Source organism: Ranitomeya variabilis, chromosome 1 (genome assembly GCF_051348905.1).
Source record: "Ranitomeya variabilis isolate aRanVar5 chromosome 1, aRanVar5.hap1, whole genome shotgun sequence".
In the NCBI taxonomy this organism is placed as follows: domain Eukaryota; kingdom Metazoa; phylum Chordata; class Amphibia; order Anura; family Dendrobatidae; genus Ranitomeya; species Ranitomeya variabilis.
In genome coordinates, this window is record NC_135232.1 from 404,628,489 (window position 1) to 404,641,831 (window position 13,343).

Genomic DNA, 13,343 nt, shown 5'->3' on the forward strand with positions numbered 1-13,343 from the left:
AATGCCCTCTGAGATATGGCATGGCCTCCGGTACCCTACGAATTGGGATGCTGCCTCTGGTACCCTCCAAAATGGGGTGTGGCCTCCAGTAACCTCCAAGTTGGAGTGTGGACTCTTGAGGTGTGGCCTCCGTTAACCACCAAGTTGGGGTGTATTTTCCAGTACCGGAGGCGATACCCCAATTCGGAGGGTACCGGAGGCCACACTCCAACATGGAGGGTATCGGAGGCCACATCCCAACTCAGAGGGTGCCCGGAGGCCACACTCCAACTCGGAGGGTAACGGAGGCCACAACCCAACACGGAGTGTACCAAGGCCAAACCGCAACTCGGAGGGTACTGGAGGCCACACCCCAACTTGGAGGGAACCCGGAGGCAACGCCCCAACTCAGAGGGTGCCTGGAGCCCACACCCCAACTCAGAGGGTCACGGAGGTCACACCCCTTCTCTGAAAGTTTCTGAAGGCCACGCCGCAACTCGAAAGGTACTGAAGACAATGTTGACCCCAGCTCGTAGGGTACTGGAGGCTACACCCCAAATCGGAGGGTATAGTAGGGCCACTCCCAAACTTTTGAAGGTACTGGAGGCCAAACGCCAAATGGTAGGGTATCGGAGGCCACACCCCAACTTGAAGGGTACCGGACAACACACCCCAACTCTAAGGGTATTCAGAAGCCACACCCAAATTCGAAGGGTACCGGAAAACATATACCATCTCGGAGGGTATCAGAGGCCAAACCCCAAGAGGCCATACCCCAACTCGGAGGGTACCAGAGGCCACACCAAACTCAGAGGGTACCAGACGCCATACCCCAACTCGGAGATATTGGAGGCCACACCCCAACTCAGACGGTATTCCGAGGCCTCACCCCAATTCGGAGGGTACCGCTAACCACATCCCAATTCAGAGGGTAGCGGAGGCCACACCCCAGCTCAGAAGGTATGGAGGACACACTCCAAGAGTTGTTACACCAACTCGGATGGTACTGGAGGCCACACCCCAATTTGGAGGGTAATCGGAGGCCACACCCCAATTTGGAGTACAGGAGGCCACACCCCTACTTGGAGGGTACCGGAGGCCACACCCCAACTCGGACGGTATCGGAAGTCAAGCTCAACTCGGAAGGTAGCAGAGGCCACACCATAACTCAGAGAGTACCTTGAAGGTACTGGAAGCCACACCTCTACTTGGAGGGTATCGTAGGCCATACCCCAGCTTGAAGGGTACCAGAGGCCACATGCCCCAAGAAGCCATGCCCCAACTCTGAGGGTACATTAGGCCACATCCCAACTCGGAGGGTACAAGAAGCCATACGCCAACTCAAGGGTATCGGAGGCCACACCCCAACTCTGAGGGTATTTGGAGTTCACACCCAAATTCGGAGGGTATGGGAGGCTACACCCCAATTTTGAGGTTACCAGAGGTCACGCTACAGTTCAGAGGGTAACGGAGGCCATGTCACAACTCGTAGTGTATCGGAGGCCACACCCTAAGAGGCCACACCCCAACTTGGAGGGTACCAAAGGCCACAGCCCAACTTGGAGGGTACCGGAGGCCACACCCTTACTCTGAGGGTACCGGAGGCCCAACCCCAACTGGGAGGGTACGATGGCTACACCCCAACTCAGAGGTTAGCGAAGGCCACACGCCAACTCAGAGAGTTCCCTGAAAGTACTGTAGGCCACACTTTAACTCAGAGGATATCCGAGGACATACCCCAGCTCGAAGGGTATCGGAGGCCACACCCCAAGAGGCCATGCCCCAACTCAGAGGATAGTGTAGGCCACACCCCAACTTGGAGGGTACCAGAGGCCATACCCCAAATCGCAGGGTACCGGAGGCCACACCCCAACTCTGAAGGTATTCAGAGGCCACACTCCAATTTGGAGGTTACATGAGGCTTCACCCCAATGTGGAAGGTAACAGAGGTCACACCACAATTCAGAGGGTATTGGAGGCCAAAACCAAACTAGTAAGGTACAGGAGGCCACACCCCAAATTGGAGGGTACCGTAAGCCACACCCCAACTCGCAGGGTTTCGGACTCGGAGGGTACTGGACCCCATACCCCAATTCCGAGGGTAATTGGAGACCACACCCCAATTCAGGGGGTATCGGAGGCCACACCTCAAGAGGCCACACCACAACTCGAAGGGTACCGGAGACCACACCACAACTTGATGGGTACGGAGGCTGCACCCCAACTCGGAGGGTACCGGAGGCCACACCTCACCTCAGAGGGTATTGGAGGCCAAACCCCAACTAGGAGGGTAGCGGAGGCCACACCCTAGCTCAGAGAGTACCTTGAATGTACTGGAGGCCACACCTCAACTTGGAGGGTATCGGAGGCCATAAACCAGCTCGAAGGGTACCATAGGCCACACTCCAAGAGGACATACCCCAACTCGGAGGGTACCGTAGGCCACACACCAACTCGGAGGGTACAAGAGGACATACCCCAACTCGGAGGGTACCGGAGGCCACAACCCAACTCTGAGGGTGTCACGATTCACACCGTGACTGTCAAGATCCCTTAGCCGCGACCAGCAGTTTGTCACGAAATCCACAGGGATTCCTGACCACTGCCACCCTTAGGTCCCGGATTGGGGTGACTTTAGACCAACAGACGGCTATCACATGTGCAGAGGGGCTTATCTTGGTTACCCCTCCACTGCCACAATGTGATAAAAAAAACACACACAAGGTTATTGACCTCTTAGTTTACAGCAGGGGCTTATTTTAGGTATCCCACTGCTCTTCAATACACCATGAACTGCAGGGATTTGTGTATATCCCGCTTACAGTTCCACTTACACCTTGCAGCTCTCTGGCGCCCCCCTTACCGTCAGGTCAGATTAGGTACTGTACCTAGGGTAATTAGTCGCCAGAAAGGCTGCCTGCTATGTACTGGCTATTGGGCACGCTGCAGCGATGCGCTAAACTACTCCCGCTCAGGCAGGAACAATAATTATCAAGCCGCAGTCGCTACAGTGACCCCCCAAAAGCCTGCACAGTATCGCTGCCACCAGCTTCGATTAAACGGGTCCGAAGCTAACCCAAAACAGTAGCGTAATTTCCCTTCAAGAGACAGGGTACGTTTTTAGAGCAGGGAGAAAGAACTGGCATGAAATAATATACCCCACAAAATGTAGGCAATGCTTTATCAAAATATTCTACAAAGATGTTACAAATGAGACAATTGCAAATATGTACAAGGTAATTATAAAAAAACAGGAAATAACATGAGAAATAACACTTACAGTTGTACAAAGCATTGCAGGCAACCAGGCTAGTGAAGTTTCCATCTATCCCAGTGCATTTGCACTCGCAGTCAGGTCGCTTCAGGTAAAAACTCACAACTCCCCCCTGGAAGCCTGCCAGCAACTTTATAACCTACAGCCTGTGACCTCACAGAAAGGGCTGTGTTGAGATCGCCTGCCTCTTTCTTCAGTGTAACTAAATGTCCCCTAAAGATATCTAATGCTGGTATCTTCGCTACAGAACATGTCAGAATCATATCATACCCAGCATTCATCTCGGATTAATGTCGGCATTCTAATGAGATCAAATATGTCCTATTATTTACAGAGCAATCCCTACTTCTTCACCCGATGGAGTTAGACGCCCGTGTTGAGAGTGATGCGTAGATCCACCGAGGGAGAATAAGAAGATATAGCTACCATTTTCCTATCTTACATCGTCTGCCTAATATCTTACAAAAATGGAACAAAAGACTTGCATGATTCCGGAATCTTCTCTAACAGTTCCAGCTAGAGCAGTTGGGAGGGGGCGAGTAACTTCCTTCAGAGCCTGGAATTTATGACATGGCCATAAAACCCCCTACTGCCTTAGATTCAGAAACTCACAGGGAAGCAAAGAGAACCAGAGAGAGGGGGGGTTTAGCCCCCGCAGGCTAGCAAGAAAACTAACTTATGATATTTCATACCATATCGTGACAGAGGGTATTCAGAGTCTACACTCCAATACGGAGGGTACAGGAGGCTACACCCCAATTAGGAGGGTACCAGAGTTCACACCACAATTCTGAGGGTAACGTAGGCCACTCCCCAACTCAGAGGATACCATAGGTCACACCACAATTTGGAGGGTATCGGAGGCCACACCCAAACTAGGAAGGTACAGGAGGCCACACCCCAAATTGGAGGGTACCGTAAGCCACACCCCAACTCAAAGGGTTTCGGACTCAGAGGGTACTGGATGCCATACCCCAATTCCGAGGGTAATCGGAGACCACACCCCAATTCAGGGGGTATTGGAGGCCACATCTCAAGAGGCCACACCCCAACTCAAAGGGTACCAGAGACCACACCACAACTTGATGGGTACGGAGGCTGCACCCCAACTCGGAGGGTACTGGAGGCCACACCTCACCTCAGAGGGTATCGGAGGCCAAACCCCAACTAGGAGGGTAGCGGAGGCCACACCCTAACTCAGAGAGTACCTTGAAGGTACTGGAGGCCACACCTCAACTTGGAGGGTATCGGTAGCCTTAAACCAGCTCGAAGGGTACCAGAGGCCACACTCCAAGAGGACATACCCCAACTCGGAGGGTACCATAGGCCACACACCAACTCGGAGGGTACCAGAGGAGGTACCCCAACTCGGAGGGTACCGGAGGCCACAACCCAACTCTGAGGGTATTCAAAGTCCACACTCCAATACGGAGGGTACAGGAGGCTACACACCAATTAGGAGGGTACCAGAGTTCACACCACAATTCTTAGGGTAACGTAGGCCACTCCCCAACTCGGAGGGTACCATAGGTCACACCCTAACTCGTAGGGTATCGGAGGCCTGACCCCTGCTCGGAGGGTATCGGAGGCCATACCCCAATTTGAAGGGTGTCTGAGGCCACACCACAAGAGTCTACAATCCAACCCGGAGGGTACTGGACACCACACCCAAATTCCGAGGGTAATTGGAGGCCACACCCCAATTCGGAGGGTAACAAAGGCCACACCCCAAGAGGCTACACCCCAAATACGAGGGTGCCAAAGGTCACACCTCAACCCGGAGGGTGCCATTGGCCTCAACCCATCTCGGAGGGTACCGGAGGAATCACCCCAACTTGAATGGTACGGAGGCTACACTGTTGTGATTTTGCTTTTTGCTCCCTCTAGTGGTCATTAGTGATTTGACTCTGGAGCTTCTGTCTTTTCCTATATCCTCACCTGGGCCGTTAGTTCAGGGGCGTTGCTATATAAGCTCCCTGGACCTTCAGTTCAATGCCTGGCATCGTTGAAATCAGAGCTAATCTGTTGTGCTCTTGTCCTATGATCCTGGTTCCTGTATTTCAAGCTAAGTCTGCTTCATTGCTTTTTGCTTTTGTTTTGTTTGGTATTTTTGTCCAGCTTGTTCCAATCTGTATCCTGACCTTTGCTGGAAGCTCTAGGGGGCTGGTGTTCTCCCCCCGGACCGTTAGACGGTTCGGGGGTTCTTGAATCTCCAGCGTGGATTTTTAATAGGGTTTTTGTTGACCAGATAAGTTATCTTGCTATATTCTGCTATTAGTAAGCTGGCCTCTCTTTGCTGAACCTGGTTCATTTCTGTGTTTGTCATTTCCTCTTACCTCACCGTTATTATTTGTGGGGGGCTTGTATCTTGCTTTGGGGTCCCTTTCTCTGGAGGCAAGAGAGGTCTTTGTTTTCTTCTCCTAGGGGTAGTTAGATTCTCCGGCTGGCGCGAGTCATCTAGCGATCACCGTAGGCATGATCCCCGGCTACTTCTAGTGTTGGCATTAGGAGTAGCTATTTGGTCAACCCAGTTACCACAGCCCTATGAGCTGGATTTTTGAATCTCGCAGACTTACACGTTCCTCTGAGACCCTGTCCACCGGGGTCATAACAGTATGCCAGGCCAGTAATAAATGTTTAATGCATTGCAGAAGTGGGATTATAAGAAAGAAAATTCTGAGGGTTTTTTTTTCCCTCTCTCATTTTTTTTTTTTTTTTTTTTTCTTTTCCCCTTTACCTCAGAGTGACTTAAGCTTGCTGCAGACATGAATGTCCAGACCTTGATTACAAGTGTGGACCAGCTTGCCGCTCGTGTGCAGAGTATACAAGATTATGTTATCAGAAATCCTAGGTCTGAACCCAAGATTCCGATTCCTGAACTGTTTTCAGGAGACCGATTTAAGTTTAGGAATTTCAGGAATAATTGTAAATTGTTTTTGTCCCTGAAACCTTGTTCGTCTGGAGACTCTGCTCAACAAGTAAAAATTGTTATTTCATTCTTACAGGGTGACCCTCAAGATTGGGCTTTTTCGTTGGCGCCAGGAGATCCGGCATTGGCTGATATTGATGCGTTTTTTCTGGCGCTCGGTTTACTTTATGAGGAACCCAATCTTGAGATTCAGGCAGAGAAAGCCTTGCTGGCTATGTCTCAGGGCCAGGACGAGGCTGAGGTGTATTGCCAAAAATTTCGAAAATGGTCCGTGCTGACACATTGGAACGAGTGTGCACTGGCCGCTAATTTTAGAAATGGCCTTTCTGAGGCCATTAAGAATGTTATGGTGGGTTTTCCCATTCCCACAGGTCTGAATGATACCATGTCCCTGGCTATTCAAATTGACCGGCGGTTGCGGGAGCGCAAAACCGCAAATTCCCTCATGTTGTTGTCTGAACAGACACCTGATGTGATGCAATGTGATAGAAAAACCGCAAATTCCCTCATGGTGTTGTCTGAACGGACACCTGATTTGATGCAATGTGATAGAATCTTGACTAGAAATGAGAGGAAAATTCATAGACGCCGGAATGGCTTGTGCTACTACTGTGGTGATTCTACACATGTTATCTCAGCATGCTCTAAACGTATATCTAAGGTTGTTAGTCCTGTCACCGTTGGTAATTTGCATCCTAAGTTTATTCTGTCTGTAACTTTGATTTGCTCACTGTCATCTTATCCTGTCATGGCGTTTGTAGATTCAGGTGCTGCCCTGAGTCTTATGGATCTCTCATTTGCTAAGCGCTGTGGTTTTATTCTTGAACCATTAGAAAATCCTATCCCTCTTAGGGGTATTGATGCTACGCCATTGGCAGAAAATAAACCGCAGTATTGGACACAGGTTACCATGTGCATGACTCCTGAACACCGCGAGGTGATACGTTTTCTCGTTCTACATAAAATGCATGATTTGGTTGTTTTGGGGCTGCCATGGTTACAGACCCATAATCCAGTCCTTGACTGGAAGGCTATGTCAGTGTCTAGTTGGGGCTGTCGTGGTATTCATGAGGATTCCCTGCCTGTGTCTATTGCTTCTTCTACGCCTTCGGAAGTTCCGGAGTATTTGTCTGATTATCAGGATGTCTTTAGAGAGTCCAGGTCCAGTGCATTGCCTCCTCATAGGGAATGTGACTGTGCAATAGATTTGATTCCAGGCAGTAAATTTCCTAAGGGAAGACTTTTTAATCTGTCGATACCTGAACATACCGCTATGCGTTCATATATCAAGGAGTCTCTGGAGAAAGGACACATCCGTCCGTCTTCTTCCCCTCTTGGTGTGGGATTCTTTTTTGTGGCTAAAAAGGACGGATCTTTGAGGCCTTGTATTGACTATCGGCTTTTAAATAAGATCACTGTCAAATTTCAGTATCCTTTGCCGCTGTTGTCTGACTTGTTTGCCCGGATTAAAGGTGCCAAGTGGTTTACCAAGATAGACCTTCGTGGTGCGTACAACCTTGTGCGCATTAAGCAAGGAGATGAATGGAAAACCGCATTCAATACACCCGAAGGTCATTTTGAGTACTTGGTGATGCCTTTTGGGCTCTCTAATGCCCCTTCAGTTTTTCAGTCCTTTATGCATGACATTTTCCGGAACTATCTGGATAAATTTTTGATCGTTTATCTGGATGATATTCTGGTTTTTTCTGATAATTGGGACTCGCATGTGGAGCAGGTCAGGATGGTCTTTAAAATTTTGCGTGAAAATTCTTTGTTTGTCAAGGGCTCAAAGTGTCTTTTTGGTGTACAGAAGGTTTCCCTTTTTGGGGTTCATTTTTTCCCCTTCTGCTGTGGAGATGGACCCAGTCAAGGTCCGAGCTATTCTTGATTGGACTCAGCCCTCGTCAGTTAAGAGTCTTCAGAAGTTCTTGGGTTTCGCTCACTTCTACCGTCGTTTTATCGCTAACTTTTCTAGCATTGTGAAACCTTTGACGGATATGACCAAGAAGGGCTCCGATGTGGTTAATTGGGCTCCTGCTGCCGTGGAGGCTTTCCAGGAGTTGAAACGTCGGTTTACTTCGGCGCCTGTTTTGTGCCAGCCTGATGTCTCGCTTCCCTTTCAGGTTGAGGTGGATGCTTCAGAGATTGGAGCAGGGGCCGTTTTGTCGCAGAGAGGCCCTGGTTGCTCTGTTATGAGACCTTGCGCCTTTTTCTCTAGGAAGTTTTCGCCTGCGGAGCGAAATTATGATGTGGGCAATCGGGAGTTGTTGGCCATGAAATGGGCATTTGAGGAGTGGTGTCATTGGCTCGAGGGTGCTAAGCATCGTGTGGTGGTCTTGACTGATCACAAAAATCTGATGTATCTCGAGTCTGCTAAACGCCTGAATCCTAGACAGGCCCGCTGGTCATTGTTTTTCTCCCGTTTTGACTTTGTTGTCTCGTATTTACCAGGTTCAAAAAATGTGAAGGCCGATGCTCTTTCCAGGAGCTTTGTGCCTGATGCTCCTGGAGTCGCTGAACCTGTTGGTATTCTTAAGGATGGTATTATCTTGTCAGCTATTTCTCCAGATCTGCGACGTGTGTTGCAGAGATTTCAGGCTGATAGGCCTGATTCTTGTCCACCTGACAGACTGTTTGTGCCTGATAAGTGGACCAGCAGAGTCATTTCCGAGGTTCATTCCTCGGTGTTGGCAGGTCACCCAGGAATTTTTGGCACCAGAGATCTGGTGGCCAGATCCTTTTGGTGGCCTTCCTTGTCTAGGGATGTGCGGTCATTTGTACAGTCCTGTGGGACTTGTGCTCGAGCTAAGCCTTGCTGTTCTCGTGCCAGCGGGTTGCTCTTGCCCTTGCCTGTCCCTAAGAGACCTTGGACACATATCTCCATGGATTTCATTTCTGATCTTCCGGTGTCTCAAGGCATGTCTGTTATCTGGGTGATATGTGATCGCTTCTCCAAGATGGTCCATTTGGTTCCTTTGCCTAAGCTGCCTTCCTCTTCCGATCTGGTTCCTGTGTTTTTCCAGAACGTGGTTCGTTTGCACGGCATCCCTGAGAATATTGTGTCAGACAGAGGATCCCAGTTCGTTTCCAGATTCTGGCGATCCTTTTGTAGTAGGATGGGCATTGACTTGTCGTTTTCGTCTGCTTTCCATCCTCAGACTAATGGACAGACGGAGCGAACTAATCAGACTTTGGAGGCTTATTTGAGGTGTTTTGTCTCTGCTGATCAGGACGATTGGGTGACCTTCTTGCCGTTGGCTGAGTTTGCCCTTAATAATCGGGCTAGTTCCGCCACCTTGGTTTCGCCGTTTTTCTGCAACTCTGGTTTCCACCCTCGTTTTTCTTCGGGTCATGTGGAACCTTCTGACTGCCCTGGGGTGGATTCTGTGGTGGATAGGTTGCAGCGGATCTGGAATCTTGTGGTGGACAACTTGAAGTTGTCACAGGAGAGGGCTCAGCGCTTTGCCAACCGCCGCCGCGGTGTGGGTCCCCGACTACGTGTTGGGGATTTGGTGTGGCTTTCTTCCCGCTTTGTTCCTATGAAGGTTTCCTCTCCCAAATTTAAACCTCGTTTTATTGGTCCTTACAAGATATTGGAAATCCTTAATCCTGTATCCTTTCGCCTGGATCTTCCTGTGTCGTTTGCTATCCACAACGTGTTTCATAGGTCCTTGTTGCGGCGGTACGTTGTGCCTGTGGTTCCTTCTGCTGAGCCTCCTGCTCCGGTGTTGGTTGAGGGCGAGTTGGAGTACGTGGTGGAGAAGATCTTGGATTCTCGTCTCTCCAGGCGGAGGCTTCAGTACCTGGTCAAGTGGAAGGGCTATGGTCAGGAAGATAATTCCTGGGTGGTCGCCTCTGATGTTCATGCGGCCGATTTAGTTCGTGCCTTTCACGCCGCTCGTCCTGATCGCCCTGGTGGTCGTGGTGAGGGTTCGGTGACCCCTCACTAAGGGGGGGGTACTGTTGTGATTTTGCTTTTTGCTCCCTCTAGTGGTCATTAGTGATTTGACTCTGGAGCTTCTGTCTTTTCCTATATCCTCACCTGGGCCGTTAGTTCAGGGGCGTTGCTATATAAGCTCCCTGGACCTTCAGTTCAATGCCTGGCATCGTTGAAATCAGAGCTAATCTGTTGTGCTCTTGTCCTATGATCCTGGTTCCTGTATTTCAAGCTAAGTCTGCTTCATTGCTTTTTGCTTTTGTTTTGTTTGGTATTTTTGTCCAGCTTGTTCCAATCTGTATCCTGACCTTTGCTGGAAGCTCTAGGGGGCTGGTGTTCTCCCCCCGGACCGTTAGACGGTTCGGGGGTTCTTGAATCTCCAGCGTGGATTTTTAATAGGGTTTTTGTTGACCAGATAAGTTATCTTGCTATATTCTGCTATTAGTAAGCTGGCCTCTCTTTGCTGAACCTGGTTCATTTCTGTGTTTGTCATTTCCTCTTACCTCACCGTTATTATTTGTGGGGGGCTTGTATCTTGCTTTGGGGTCCCTTTCTCTGGAGGCAAGAGAGGTCTTTGTTTTCTTCTCCTAGGGGTAGTTAGATTCTCCGGCTGGCGCGAGTCATCTAGCGATCACCGTAGGCATGATCCCCGGCTACTTCTAGTGTTGGCGTTAGGAGTAGCTATTTGGTCAACCCAGTTACCACAGCCCTATGAGCTGGATTTTTGAATCTCGCAGACTTACACGTTCCTCTGAGACCCTGTCCACTGGGGTCATAACACTACACCCCATCTCAGAAGGTACCAAAGGCCACACCCCAACTCGAACGGTATCGGAGTCCAAACCCCAACTTGGAGGATTGAGGAGGCCCCACCCCAACTTGTATGGTACCAGAGGCCATACCCCTACTTGGAGGGTACCGGAGGCCACACCGCAACTCGGAGGGTATTCGGAAACACGCCCCAATTCAGATGGTACCAGAAACCACACCCCAACTAGGAGGGTATCAGAGGTCAAAGTCCATCTAAGAGGGTATTGGAGGCTACACCCCAAGAGTCCTCAAAAAGCACATATGGGGGCACCACGGTAAATGGGACTCAACCTAGGCCTAAAACAGTACCAAAGATAATAACAAAAGAAAAAAAGGTAGGCCTGACAAAACGGGAGTCACCACCAAATGAATACAAAATCACAGCTTTATTTGATAAATGTATAAGCACAAAGGCAAACCACATTTAAAAACATTTAAAACAGGGAGATAACAAAAACTCCCACAATCACAAAAGCCCTGAATAAGGCAAAAGAACCCGCATAGAACCAAACAGGGTTAAATATACATGCCTAAATAAGCACAATAGCTAATACCACAATGTGGTGGCTACTACTGGCCAGCCCTAATGATCCCAAGAAATGGCTGAAATACACAGGCATATAATAAGCCAAACAATGTCCCGACTATCAAGCTATAATGATCCAATGTGGTGATGCACCATAGTACCTGTAAATGCCAAAAAATATTGATGATCCACACAGACATGGACATAAATTCAAAGATACAAGCTGTGCAACAGGACTATGATGAAAGGTGCTATACCCACCACATGATCTGTCTGTAGCCAAAGGCGTGTAAACAGCCAACCTCAAAAATATGAATAGCCCATGAGCCCCAGGATAAAGCTGGCCCTGAGTGGCATGTGTACCCTGCGGAAAATATGCGGGCAGCAGGCACCCGACGCGTGTCGCCACACTAGAGTGGCTTCATCAGGGGTCCCCTGATGAAGCCACTCTAGTGTGGCGACACGCGTCGGGTGCCTGCTGCCCGCATATTTTCCGCAGGGTACACATGCCACTCAGGGCCAGCTTTATCCTGGGGCTCATGGGCTATTCATATTTTTGAGGTTGGCTGTTTACACGCCTTTGGCTACAGACAGATCATGTGGTGGGTATAGCACCTTTCATCATAGTCCTGTTGCACAGCTTGTATCTTTGAATTTATGTCCATGTCTGTGTGGATCATCAATATTTTTTGGCATTTACAGGTACTATGGTGCATCACCACATTGGATCATTATAGCTTGATAGTCGGGACATTGTTTGGCTTATTATATGCCTGTGTATTTCAGCCATTTCTTGGGATCATTAGGGCTGGCCAGTAGTAGCCACCACATTGTGGTATTAGCTATTGTGCTTATTTAGGCATGTATATTTAACCCTGTTTGGTTCTATGCGGGTTCTTTTGCCTTATTCAGGGCTTTTGTGATTGTGGGAGTTTTTGTTATCTCCCTGTTTTAAATGTTTTTAAATGTGGTTTGCCTTTGTGCTTATACATTTACCCCAAGAGTCCTCAACGCAACTCGGAGGGTACTGTAGGCCACATCCCAATTCGGAAGGTAAACGGAGGCCACATCCCAATCCAGAGGGTACCAGAGGCCACACCCTAAGAAGCCACACCCCAACTCGGAGAATACCAAAGGCCACACCCCAACTTGGAGGATACCAAAAGGCCACACCTCAATTCGAAGAGTAGCGGATGCCACCTCCCATCTCGGAGGGTATCGGAGGCCACACCCCAGCTCGGAGGGTACAGGAGGCCACACCTCAAGTGTCTACACCCCAACTCTGAGGGTATCGGAGACCACATCCAGCACGGAGGGTACGAGAGGTCACACCCAACTTGGAGGGTAGTGGAGGCCACACCTCAGCTTAGAGGGTACTGGAGGCCACTCTCCAAATCAGAGGGTACCGTAGACCACACCCTAACTCGGAGGGTATCAGATGCCACACCCCAACTCAGAGTGTACCGGAGGCCACACCCCAATTCGGAGGGTACTCGAAGGCTGCATCCCAATTCTTAGGGTACTGGAGGCCACACCCCAATTTGGAGCGTAACGGAGGCTATACCCAATTTGGAGGGCACCGGAGGTCACATCCCAACTTGGAAATTATTCGGAGGCCTCACCCCAATTCGGAGGGAAACAGAAACCACACCCCAACTCAGAGGGTATCGGAGGAAACACACAAGCTCAGAGGGTATTTGAGGCCACACCCCAAGAGTCCTCACCCCAACTCGGAGTGTCATGATCTCTGCAGGCAGAGATCATAGCAAGCCTATAGAGGGACAAGCTCTCGGAAGATGGAACTATACTGACCATGAACTAAGCCTGCCGCGCAACTAGAAATAGCCAGGTAGCATTTCCTATTTATCGCTAGATGCCCAGCTCTGGC